General features: G+C 33.2%; 1 long non-coding RNA gene across 1 annotated transcript in view; it reads right to left on the bottom strand.

Moving 5' to 3' along the window:
• LOC117980878 (uncharacterized) overlaps positions 1 to 14,302 on the bottom strand; it is a 54,947-nt gene that overhangs the window by 28,464 nt on the left and 12,181 nt on the right. Inside the window, exons 2-5 of the long non-coding RNA XR_004672357.3 lie at positions 13,567 to 13,645; positions 12,797 to 12,851; positions 7,833 to 7,884; positions 4,352 to 4,390 (exon numbers count right to left, since the gene is read on the bottom strand). This is a non-coding gene — a long non-coding RNA (uncharacterized LOC117980878). The remainder of the gene's footprint in view (positions 1 to 4,351; positions 4,391 to 7,832; positions 7,885 to 12,796; positions 12,852 to 13,566; positions 13,646 to 14,302) is intronic.

Below are 14,302 nucleotides of genomic sequence, written 5' to 3'. Positions count from 1 at the left end.
AAAGCATTAGGGTATATCTATTTTCCATTAACTGTTGCAAAGAAGCACTTAGATGAAAAAACATTTAAGTTCTTTTTTTGGTGATCTCTCATGACATTATAGATAATGAAGTATTTTGTTTGCAAATACCCACACTCTGAAAATCATGTTACTGGCTACATTATGCAATTCAATTAGTTACTTTATTCTCTGCTGGACAGCATTAGTTTCTACTGAATGAGCTTTCATATGTGTCGGCATTTTCAAACACATGCTTTTATGAATGCATATTGAAATGCTTAACTGAAGTGTGCTACTTAATGCACATTTATTTGGAACCATGAGCATTAAAACTATATAAAATTATTAGAAGAACAGGAAAATTCACCTTAATTTAAATTATAGAGGTAATTTCAACATGCCGGCATATTAAATTCAGTGTAACCACTAAAGATTTCAAATATTTCATATTTTTGTGATTTCAGCAGGCAGTATATATTTCAGTAAATTATGTTGATGCTTTCTCTTCCTGCTATGTGACACTGACCAACTAACATAATGTTCCTCTCGTGCCTAGTTCTGGAAGATACTTAGAGTTGCTGTTCAGTAAATGGCCCTTGATTGGCTGAAAAATAATATATCGTGCCTTTAAAATGTCAAGATACTAGGAAAAGTAAAACAATTGTGGTTTTGGTATTTAGCCTTCATAATGTATTTAGTTTTACATTGGTTACTGTGCAATTATCCTAGCACCAATTTCTCACACTCACTAGGGTTTGGCTCTGATTTCATTTTTGGTTATGACCAACATCCCTTTGTATAATGCAGCAAACAGAGCATTATAAATCTGTAGAGCTGGTATTCTGTATTCTAAAATCAGTGGATGTAAATCTGATACCTTAACACTATTTATTGGTGCAAGCAATTCCATCTACCTTCTAGACTATAATCTTTCTCACTTGTTTCTACTTGTCTTGGCTGAGCTGTATGTAATGTGGCCTATTGACTAACTTTTGTTAGGTTGTCTTTGTCCTGGTCAACCCTGTCCCATTCCTTTCATCTCTCAGAGAATCTTAGCAAATATATATCGATTGTTTTTAAAACATATTTTCTAGTTCAAGAGTGAGGCAGAAACCTCTGTATTTCCAAAACACTTTAAGAATGGGTGAAGTTTGATTTGAATAGAGTTCAGGTAATTTCTAGTTTCATGGCCTCAGCATCAACCCTAGTTCTTTAGTCACAGTATAAAAGGGGGTTGAAATGGCTAGAAGTGAGAATTTCTTTGAAGAGAGTAGTCACCGTTCTTCCTGATCCTTAAGGATTTGATCAGTAATAAGTTTCTTTCTCACCTTAAACCATGTCATAAGGGTCTAGGAATGAGGATAATTTGAAGCCCCTTGAAGAGATTGGCAAACATTTGCTGGAACTGGGAGAATAAAGGTCATGTTAACTGATGCTTTAAAACCTCAAGGCTTGGGAGGGTCTGGCTTGAGTGATTTGCTTGATAACAATGAAGATAAAGTATGATGTGAATGGTTCTGTTTTGGAGGATATTTTGACAAAGGTATAAATTTATTGTGATTCAGATTTGAACTCACGAACAGATCCATAACACCCTCATGGTTAGGCAAGATTAGGGCCATGTTTTATGGTATTACAGTTGGTGCCTTGCAAAGGGATTCTAACATGGAGTTTGCAAAATGTGTATCAAGGGATAGCAGTGTGTCTAAATAGAGGAAACTTAAGCTTATTGGTAATGAGCTCAGTGTTGCAGTCAATCATCACTTGTCTATGAGGCTTCATCTTCAACTAGGGGCTTGAAGATGGAATATCTGGTTATATTGGTGTCTCTAAGAAAGAGAAAATGAAAGAGAGAAAGAGAAAGACCTTTTGAGTGAGAGAGTCAGTGTTTGGACTTTCTGCCAAGGAGGATACTAGCACTGGTTTATAGTAACATAAGCTGTAAGGTTTGATTCTTTACCTCTAACTCTCCCTTGCTCACCTCCATGGACTCAGCTCTAAGAAAAAGAATTGCGATCACTACAAGAAAGATGTCTGTAGTCAGGAAAAGGTAGCAAACTGATGCCCACCTTCCCTTCCCCACTGAAAGATGCAAGTTAGAATTTGACAGCAGATGAGGTGAGGTTGAGAATAAAGAGGGTTGAAGAGAGTAGAGATGTTTGAATGCTATCAACTGGTATACCTCAAATTAGCTTGGACTTTTTATTACCTGAAAAAGTAAGAGTACTTGCTAATACCCAGAAATTACAGGGAAAGAAAGCCATGGGATTTGCTTAGGATTTTATTCAGGAGTAGGAAAGAACAAGACTTCAGAATGCGTTCAAAAAGAATATGTGAGAATAACAACAAAAAAGGCTTTTTTTCACACCCATCTAAATTCAGTAAGTACGTTGGATCTACCATACACTATGTCCATTATAATTTCTATGAATTGCTTCTTTCTTCTAAAACTGATAATCCTCTTTCACTGATATGTGCTGAAAAAAAAAACCAGCTTTTATTTCCTGAATAAACATAAATTAGTGTTTGACGTGCACTGTTTAGCTCTCTAACCATTAACTCCATCAGATAATGGCTGAAGACACTAGAAGAAAAAAGTTTTAACGTATGTACTTGACATACTATCAACTGGAATTCTATATTACTTGGCCAGTCATGTTACAGATGAGTAATAGATTAATTTTCCAAGAATAATACTGTGATCTCAAAAATGTTATTTGTTCTATTAAAATGATATGAAACTATATACACAATTATACTAGTGGTGAGTGCCTTTTTGTATTATTTGAAGTTAGAAAATAAACATAATTTATGTGGTTTGCTGATTGTATTTCCCAAACTCTAAGTCTGGAAATGTAATCAGACAAATAGTTTCCAGATACAAGAAAGTACCTAGATTGCCAAAACATTCTTATTGGTTTAATATTTCTGGTTTAATGCCTTTGGTCTAAAATGCTGACAAAGAGGCTATTAAAAATATGATGTGTACAGTGAACATATTTGAATTATGTAGAGTAAATTACATTAAGCAGATGGCACCACACTGTCCATTAAAATCAAAACCTTAGCTTGCTTTTTTTTGCTCCTGCCTTTCTGAGCTCTTTTTAATCTGAGTAATTTTTAGGTAAAACCTCCCCCATTAAATGTTCTATTAACCAGCTTGTTTGTTTGCCTAATCTTGGCATTAAATCATCTGCCATATTGCTATATACAGAATATGTCCACCATGTTACTCATCCCAGATTTTGTAACATTAAGGGTGCAGATCAGTCTATGTAATCATATCTCTAGTTCTTGTTAGTCCACAATTATTTGGCAGTTGAATTCATGCTATTTTAACTGGGTAGAAATGACTTATTTTTATTTGTGCTTATTTTCAAGTGCTGTTATATGGTATACATATGTTCTATTCCTGAATTACCGTATTCTAACTCACAAAAAGGAGACATTCAGTAATAGTTTAGGACACTAGATTAAGTTTTACCACAACTCTTAATTATGTTTTGAAATGACTCCAAATGATAGTTTTCATCTCATAATAAACCAAGCATTACAGTAAAAGAGGTGTGAAATAGCCATACAAACACTCCTAATACTGGTTCATTTTTCCGTTTACTCAGAACATCATTTACAAAAAAAGGGCAGGTTTTTTTTCCAGTTTAAAATAATTACTGAGTGAGTCTACCATCTGTATAATAAAATGGCAAAAATCAAAGATACTGAGAACCAAAATGCGTCTCTATATATCTATGCATTACAAAGCAGACAAACCTAATCTCAGCCAAGGAATGCACGACTAAGGGGTATAAGGTATTTTCATTGGTTACAAAGTGAGAATTTGGGAAAAGAAAAGAAAAAGCTTCAGAAGATAATGAAAACTCTTACTCGACAGTTATCTATAATCATACTAACAAATGGGCTATTCAAAGGTAACATTCTGTCATTTATTGGTTTTCCTCTTGACTATATTCACTAATTTCATCAGAGTTTCTTAAATGCCACATTGTTTTACGATCTGGGTAATTAGGTAAATTGCCAATCATTTTTGTTTTTGAACAACTTGTTTATATCATATTTTTGTGCCTTGCTTAAGGAAACTCACTCAGTAAATACAGCACTCGAGTGATTTTTTTTTCATGTCTTCAGGCTTGATACTTGAAAATTCAAACTTTAAAATGCAAGATTAACATTTGCTTTAGATTTAGATAGTTTTTGTAATCATATTAACAAAAATTCAAGTTACAGTTCGGATATTATTTATAGATCATTTTTAGGTTATGATTTGTTAATAATAAAAACAGTTAATCAATATTTCCTTTAAAATAATTTATTTTAAAAAACACCCAGGTACCTGTTAGAAGCAATGTGAGTTGTCTAACAAGGAATGCAGCTGAAACACAAGAAGATAAACATTTAAATATTTACATAGAATAAGTTCAAACAACATAAAGTTACAATTTAAAAACAAGACAATTCTAAAGAAACAAAACTATCATGAATAAAAATTATCTGAAAAAAAAACCTAAATATTTTATTATTATAGCTTTCCAATAATTCTTAAAATCAGGTAGCACTAGTCTTCCAATCTTATTGTTCTTTTTATTGTTTTGGCTATTCTAGGTCTTTTGAGTTTTTTCTACATAAAAAATCAGCTTCTTCTTAATGTCTAGGAAAATAAGTCTGATGCTATTTTGATTGGGAAAGCATTAAATCTTTAATAAAAAACTCAGCAGTATAGAATATTCTGTATCAAGATGTTTGACATCTTGATACAGAATATTCTACTCCAATAGTATGATTATAGTTTCACTTATTAAATCTGCTTACATTTTTCTAGCACTATTTTGTACTTTTAGAGAATTGCTCTTGCACATTTATTATGGATAATTTTTAAATATATTTTAATTTCTGGTTACTCACTGCTAGTATTTACATCTATTATTTATTTTTGTTATTAACCTATTATCTTACAAACTTTAAAAACTCACTATTTCAAGTGGATTTTTAAAAAATAACTTACTAATCTTTTTTACAAAGACCAATCATGCCTTCTATAAAGATAGTTTTACATTTCCCTACCCAATATTCATGTTATTTATTTATTTATTTTTTTCATCTTACTGCAGTAGCTAAACCTCTAGTACAATGTTACTTAAAACTGGTCAGAGCAGTTTTTTAATCATTTAGAAAAAGACCCAATTTTCTACCAATATGTATGATGTTTGCTTTAAGTGCTTATTGATTCCGTTCATCAGGTTCTGAAAACTGACATGCGCTTTTATACTGCTGAGTTTTTTCATTTTTATTATTTTTTTAACGTAAAACAAATTTTTGATTTTGTTGAAGTAATTTTGGTGTGTCTGCTGAGATGATCATAAGGCTTTGGTATTAAGTTTGTAATACAGTGACTTTCATTGATACATTTTAAACATTAAGAGAATGTTACATTCTTAATATAAACTCTACTTGATAATAAAAGATTATACTTATATTCTGTGAAATTAAATTTTGTATGCTTTCAGAAATCACGATGGGCATTGGTCATTGGTTTTCTTGCAATACCATTGATATCAGGTTTTTATTGTCCTCATAGAATGAGTTGGGAAGTTCTTTTTTTCTCCTATGTTTTAGAAGAATTTTTGAACGGTTGATATTATTTCTTCTTTAAATGTCTGGGGAAATTATCTATTAGGCTATCTAAGCTTGAAGGTTGTTTTGTTCTTGTTTTGTTTTGTGGGGGAAGTTTTTAACTATAAATTCAACTGTAATAAATACTATTTTAGTATGCTAATTGTTCTTGAGCAGAATTTGCCAGCTTGAGTCTTCCAAGGAATTAGCTCACTTCATTAAAATTGCAAATGTTGTTGTATAAATTTGATTATAATATTGTACTTTTAACATCTATAGAATTTGTAAATCCGTGACTTTTCTCATAATTAATATGGATATTTTGGGTCTTCTCTATTGTTTCCCTTTATTAATCTAGCTAAAAACTTGACAATGTCACTGATCTCAAAAAAATAGCTCTTGGTCAGGCATGGTGGTCATTGCCTGTAATCCTAGGACTTTGGGAGGCCAAGGCAGGAGGATTACTTGAGTCTAGGAGTTTGAAACCAGCCTGGGCAATACAGAGAGACCCCATATATATGAAAAAATTGTAAAAATTAACCGGCATTGTGTTACACGTTTGTTGTCCTAGCTACTTGGAAGGCTGAGGTGGGAGGATCCCTTGAGCCCAGAAGGTCAAGGCTGCATGGGTGACAGAGTGGAGGACGGTAAAATAATTAAATTAAATAAAAAAATTTAAAACTCACCTCTTGATTTTATTCCTTTTTTACTACGCTTTTTTATTTTGTTGATTTCCACATTGATATTTACTATTTCTTTATTCTTTAGGTTTAAATTTTCTTGTCTTATAGTTTTTAAAGATGAAAATAAAGTTATCTATTTGAAAGTTTATTTTTAATAAAATCATTTTGTTACTATTTCATCTCTAATTACTACATTAGCAAAATTGCACAAATTTCTACATGTCGTGTTTTCATTTTTATTATAAAAGTTATATTCTAATTACCATTTGATTTTTTCTTTGATCTGCGAGTTACTTAGAAGTAGTTTGTTTTCAAATTTTTGGATGTTTTCCAAAGATCTTTCTGTGATTATCTAATTTAATTCCATTGTACTCCAAAATCACACTTTATGTGATTTAAATCATTTTGAATTCACTGGTATTTATTTATTAATTTAACCTAAAATATAGTTTATCTTGGTAAATAGTCTATATTAACTGGAAAAAAATGTGTATCCGCTATTGTGGAGTAGAGTATTATATACAAGCTGAGTGGGTCAGTTTGGCTGATGACGTTATTCAAACCCTCTGTATTATTAATTTTCCATTTATTTGATGTATTAATCACTCAAATAGATAAAAAAAGCTAATAAGATAATGAATGAGATAAAAATATAATCATTAAACAATAGTAAAAAATGGCTATTAAATAAAAAAAGAATAGCAACATGATTGAATTTAACCATATTAATAAACACATTGAATATAAAATGGTCTGAAGAATTTAACTAAAAGTCAGAGATTGTCAGATTGGATTAAAAAAGACTCTTTGGTATGCTGCCTACATGAGGTATACTTTAAATATAAATATACTTTAAATATAAAATATTAAAAAGAAGGATTAGTAAGATATAGATCATGTTGTTGTGGTTGCTTTAGGGTATCTAGCACACATTTTTAACTTATTACAATTTATCTTCAAGTAATATTAAACCACTTAATGAAGGTCATAAAAGTTTGAAAACATTATGTACTTATTAACATAACTCCAAAATATATTTTGGTGTAGACACATAATTTAAAACATGGCAGTGAAAGTAATGAATTAATTATTGATATACACATTGCGATGTCTAGATCTCAAAAACACATTTGAAAGAACAAGGATAAGTCACAGAAGAGTCTGTGTAATCTTATTTTATAATACAACTTGTTAAAAGAAGTAAAATAAAATGATATATTCTTAAATGATAAAGAAACACATGGTAAAGTTATTAAAAAATAGCAAAAGAATTATTAATAACAAATTTGGAATAATGGTTAACTGGGGGCCTGTAGAGCTGAGATACGGAGACATTCATTCATGGTATATAAAGACTTTAAAATATGAGGGACCTTCTATTTGAAGCTAAGCAATAAACAGATAATTTATTAATATTCTTTTATGTATAAAAGTCATGTATACCTATACACACACATATATCTAGTACAGTATACTTTATAGCATAAAATCCGTATATCAATATCTTTTTTCACACAATACCTTTGATCCTGTCAGTAGCAATTTTTTTCTGGTCCGGTTATACAGGTAGCCTCTTTAAATTAAAATAAAGAGGGGTGATGCATTAAATATTTATCTGGTGGGGGATGGGTAAATGTGCCTCTTTTACTTAAAATTTGTCCTCTAGAATATCAACCTAGGAAAGATTCTGGCAAAAAGCTGTCATCGAAACACCAGAAACATGTGCATATTTGCCCCAAACATAATTCACAATATATAGCAGAATATTAGAAACGTTTGCCAACTCTTTAATAAGAATATTTTCAATCCTTGATCATTTCCAAAAGCTTTGTGTAATAGTTGAATCTTTGTATACTGTCGCCTGCCTTCCTGGAAACAACTTTGTTTTAAAATTGCATTTATGCTTCCAGACCAAACTCTTAGAAATGTATGCTTCTGTTTTCTGTGTCCAATCTTTTCCAGAATTCCTAGCCTTGCATTACACATTCCATTCATGAGTCTTTTAGGACATACTGCAAATTGTGGACAGGAAAAAACGATATACAGGGTGTATTAATTGAAAACTGATTCTGGCATTACAAAAATTTTTAAAAAAAGAGAAATTTTACTTTTCATATCTGACACGGCCCTGATAAATATTTGAGTCATGTATGCCTAAGAACAAATCACAACATCAATCCATCAATAAATGGATGTATAAATAGCTTACTAATGTCTGAAAAGAAAGGAAATTAACAACTCTGGTCATTTTGTTAGGTGCCAGATTTTGTTTTGTGTGCTAGACCTATGGTTTACTAGTCTTAGTCCCTTAAGGGAGATATTATTATCTACACTTGCATAGGAGAAATGTTACTGGTATAAAGATTAAGTAACTTCACCATGTGCTCAACACTCAATACCTGGTGAGTACGGAGTTGAGCTTCAAACTCAGGTATGTTCGTCTTCCAAGACTGAGCCCCTCTTCTTAAATTATCTTATTAGAAGAGCTGAATAATCAAGTTCCAGGTGTACTTCCTCTTTGCTATCACGTAATTTTTCACTTAAAAACAATTGCTTTTTTCTTAATGATGAAATTATATTAGTCCTAATACTTGCTTATGACCTAACACACAGTGATTTGATTAGACTCAGGTGAGCCAAAATGAAAAAAAATTACTTGCAAACAGATGTATTCAAATCTTGGCTTTGTTGTTTTTAAAAATATTTTACAATAGCATTTCTAGCACAAAAATTAATATGTGACCTGTAGCAGGTGCTTTGCAGCCTCTGATGAATTAATTAACCCATGTACTAGAAACAAACTTGAATGTCTGTTTGTATAGGTAAAATGTAGCAAAGTAGACTCACTGTATATTACAGCCTTCCTTTGAATTTGCCATTCCATATTTCCAGGAAGGTAAATGGTGGAAATTTCTTTTGGAAGAATAAAATGACGAATGGAGTGACTGTGTATTCCGTGCATTGCCTCATAAAACACTGCAGGCAGGGTCTTTGGGGGAAGATGCAGCCGGGTTCCTAGTGCACACAGGCAGCCTGTTTAGACTCACTTTTTCTCTAAACAAATTTAAAGTGCCTCTGTTGAAGCAAGCTGGAGAGACTTGCCACAGGTGCTGGTCAGGACTGATGTGCATCTGCACTACTGGCCCAGCATCTCATTTCTTAATGAGTTTTGTCTGCTTTATGGTTCCGTAATTAAACAAATTGTTATAAGTGACTAAAAAATCGTTGCCAAGAAACCCATTTCCGCAGCTGGCAGCCTGATACATCAGAAGTTTAATTGTTGAAAAGCTCTGTCAGGAGCCAAATTCTTTATTATTGTTTGCCTAACAATTTCAAATACGTGGGTGAGTAGAAGTGGCACTTTGGGCACTATTAGACTTCTTTTATGACTGAGTTTTCCCCCAAAGACCGGCTTTGTAAGTGGCTGAGTTGCTGAGGAATATATTAGGATAATCCATTTTTAAAAACAGGGATAAATCTTTAAACCAATGATACCTGTTGCCACTAAAAAGGTTTAAATCATAAGAACTAGTCTGGGTATTTTCTCCAGAGAATCACCAGATGAAGAAATATGGATGGCTTTCTAATCTCTGTCAAGTCCCTGGAGAGCAGAGCATCTTCTGGGGAGCTGTTTTCCTCTACTATGAATGAAAATCACTGATGCTGTCCTCTTTCTCTTACTTTAACTAAGGACACACGATACCTTGGTATTAACACACAGCCAGGTCTCTGAGACACAAAACCCCCATTTCTATACAAACAATTGTAGCTTCTAAGTTCAGACACTGTTCTTAGTACCATTTAATTTTTATTGTTTGCACATCTTAAATTTATTTTAAAAATCATCTTTTATTTGAGTAAAAGTATATCAGAAAATAGAAATTTTTTTCCCAGTCTTATTGAGGTATTAAGTGACAATAACACCGTATAAATTTAATGTGTGAAATGTGATGATTTGTTATATGTATACATTATGAGGTGATTACCACAATCAAGTTAGTTCACACATCCATCACACATAGTTACCATTTATGTGTGTGAGTGTGTTTGTGTGTGTGTGTATGTGTGTGGTAAGACCATTTAAGATCGATTCTCTTAGCAAATTTCAACTATACAGTACATATTATTAATTATACTCCCCATGCTGTACATTAAATCCCTATGATTCATTCATCTTTCTATATGGCCCCAAATAGATACCTTTTGTTTCTTTACTATGTTAAGTAGGATATTGTCAATAGGACTTTAGGGGGTTTTTTTTCGTTTTAAATTATATGCTTCTCTGATTATTAAACTAATACACCTTTAGTTTAGAACATTAAAAATATATAATAAGAAAAAAAAAACACTCAAAATCCCACACTGATATATTGGATAATTTCTCAGCAAAGATCCACTCCCCTCCTCCTTAACATAGCATACACTCCTTGATCCACTGAGTTTGTGTTTGGCTATGAGTTTTCCTCTGACATTGGGAAGGTAGGAAAAAGTGACATGTTGAATGTGGGCGGAAGTGCCAGTTCAGAGTAAAGGCTTTAAGAGGCTTGCCCTCTGCACTCCTGGCGTCCACCATGACATGCACAGGTCCTGCTTCTTCAGCCTGGGTCCCAGTAAGCAGTAGATGTGCACAAGACCTGGGTCCAACCAGATCTACTGAAGTTCTAAGCAGTCTCCTTTTAAGCCTAAAATAAATGTCTCTTATTATAAGTCCCTAAGATTATGAGATTGTTTATTACACAGCAAAAATTGACATATACATCCACTTTCAATGGAGATTGTGTGTGCATGTACAAAGGTATGCAGTAGATCACACACACACACACACACACACACATAGATTTGAAATAGATTGCTTCTAATGCAACCAACTCATTCTAATGCAACCAACTCTTTCTAGTTTGCCTGATACGTTCCTGGTTTTAGCAATGTAAGTTCCCTACCCTGTTAAACTCCTCAGTCTCAAGAAAACTGGGATTATTATCACCCTACATCTTACATTTTTCTTTTTTTTTACATAATAAGTCTACTTTTCTTGCTTAGTAAACTTCGGTTAGAAACCTGCACTGTTGCATGTTCTTCTTAGTTTGTAGTAATTGAATAATACCCAGTCACATGCACAAACCAAGAAATTAATTTAACCAATCACCTAATGTTGGATATTTATTAATAAGTTATGATTAAGGTTATTTCTTCTTACAAATTAGGAGAACAATTCCTGTATAATATTTGGTCTTGTTGTATTTTTTTTATAATTTTAGCGTAATTCTTCATAACTGAATTTTATAATTTGAGGTCAACTTGTTTTGTGGAATCAACAGCTTAATTTAAAAATATTTAAGTAGAAAATAAAATTTTTTGAAACAATTACATAGCTGTAATTCATATTACAATACATTGCATAATGAGTACATGCATAACAAATATAAACCATCAGGGGCATGCACTAGAATCTCAACAGGCGTTAAGCCATTTGTTCTTAGGGCTATCTGATAAACAACCTTAACTCCATCTGCTACCTTGGTTTCTCTTGACCATGCAACAGGAAAAAAATAACAGTTATGGGAATTAAGAAGTGAAAATCTTTGGGACGCAACTGTTCTGCCTACCACAGAGCCTGAGCTGAGCATCCAGCTGACAGTCACATCAACTGATAGCCATGTGAATGATCTATCTTGGATGTTTAGACCAGCAGGGCTTCAGATGACAACAGACCAAATTTATATCTAATTGCAAATTTCTGATTCTCCCCAAGTGCTAATCACCCCACAGAGCCAAACCAATATATAGAACCAGGGCAAATATAATAAATGTATATTTTAAGCCCTGAAGTTTTAGGGTGATTGGCTATAGAGCAAATGTAAACCTCATTTGGCTAACTCCAATGGTCATTTTGCTTACTCTTTATTTTCCTTGAGCTGACAGCATTATTTCACATAATTGTGAACTTCCTTCTCCTTGGTATACTTTTTATTTGCATTCAACTTCGAGTATATCACACACTTCTAAGATTTTAAATGACTCTCTTGTTGTTTTTCTCAGTTTCCCTTGCTAATTCTTCTTGTATATAACCTCACAAGGTTGGAGTAATCCAGTGCTTAGTCCTTACCTTCTTTTATATTTAAATTTCATCCCCTGGTAATCTTAGTCTCATATGGTTATATATCAACCATATGCCAACTCCCACATTTAAATCCCTAGATGAAAATTTTTTGCAAACCTCTGTATTCATAAATCCAATAGCGTACATTACATCTCCACTTGGATATCTAATTGCCATCTCAAACTCTAATTGTCCCAAACTAAGGTAATATCTGCCTTTAAATGTGTCCCATATACAGTCTTCCTCATCTTAATTGCTAGGAACTCCATCCAGTCCCCAGTCACTGAATTATAAGGGCACCAGCGACCATATATTAGTTAGTTTTCACACTGCTAATAAAGACATACCCCAAACCGGGAACAAAAAGAGGTTTAATTGGACTTACAGTTCCACGTAACTCGGGAGGCTTCAGAATCTTGGCAGGAGGCGAAAGGCACTTCCTACATGGTGGCAGCAAGAAAAAAAATGAGGAAGAAGTAAAAGTGGAAACCCCTGATAAACCCATCAGATCTTGTGAGACTTATTCACTATCATGAGAATAGCACATGAAAGACTGGCCCCCATGATTCAATTACCTCTCCCTGGGTCCCTCCCACAACATGTGGGAATTCTGGGAGATATAATTTAAGTTGATATTTGAGTGGGGACACAGCCAAACCTTATCAGACCAGTTTTGTTTAAGACAATTTTGCCATGGAAGGGAAGGGGGAGTTGGATGGTTTGAGAATAAAAGTGTGCCACCTCGGACATTATTTAGATTATCATAAGAGGCATGCAACCTAGATGCCTTGCACGTGCAACTCACAATAGGGTTCCTGCTCCCATGCGAATCCAGTGCAGCTACTGATCTGACAGGAGGCAGAGCTCAGGCCTTAATGCTTGCTGGCCCACTCGTCACCTCCTGCTGTGCAATCCAGTGCCTAACATAAACCCGTACTGGTGCACAGACCTGTGGCTGCGGACCCCTGTTCTAATTGAGGTAGGGTGTATACCTTCTTTCTCTCACATCTTATACCCAGTACAAAACTTTCTTAGGAACTGTGGAAGGTAGATAGATAACAGGATGGTAGGTAAAGTGTTTCTTCATATTTCTGCCTTTAAATGACACTTGACAATTCTGCCTAAAGTCAATTGAGCATAGCTAGTCATTTTTACCTGAATATGTTGACAAAAGTGGAGGAGTAGAGGAGCTATTTGAGGACCACCATCGTCTCTATCACAACTCCTCCCTGGTCTACATAAAGAACAAAAATATAACATTTTTTGTATTATTTCTCTTAGTTTTTCCTCATACCCTAAACATTATTACTTTCATATAAAAAAGTCAATATTGGGCATATTCATTTTATGTCAGAATTACTCACATATTCATATCAGAATACTAGGGAATTTAGCCATTTAATTTTCTTAGGACATATTTCAAAGCTGTTTTTGAAGTCAAGTAGCAAATCTATAATTCTGCCCTACAAAAGTTTTTAGTGAACGGATTAATCTAATGATATCATCCAATCACCCTCCTTTAGGGAAGCAGCACACTTCAGATTTTTAAAATTTGAGATACGTAGAGATTTCTTTAACTGTTTCTATTATCTGGAAATTCCATATTATAAACCACTACTTTTCATGTGTTCTTCCCTTTTGGACTGATATTTTATTGCTTGAAGAGTAGCCTTTAACTTGTGTATATATGTAATGGGTCAAATCACAGAAACTATTAGTACATTCAAAATACAATTGCCAACAAATAAGTGTCTTGCAAATTTTACTTATTGGAGGCCTCACACTATCTATAGTCAACTCTTAAAATGCATTATGACCGAGAATCATATTACTCAGAACTATTTAATAATTGAAATATTTTAAATATTATAAAAATTTGTGTGAAAATATT

The sequence above is a fragment of the Pan paniscus genome, chromosome 6 (assembly GCF_029289425.2).
Source record: "Pan paniscus chromosome 6, NHGRI_mPanPan1-v2.0_pri, whole genome shotgun sequence".
NCBI classification, from domain to species: domain Eukaryota; kingdom Metazoa; phylum Chordata; class Mammalia; order Primates; family Hominidae; genus Pan; species Pan paniscus.
The sequence above is the reverse complement of the archived record's forward strand: the minus strand, read 5'-3'. Positions and strand labels throughout refer to the sequence as shown.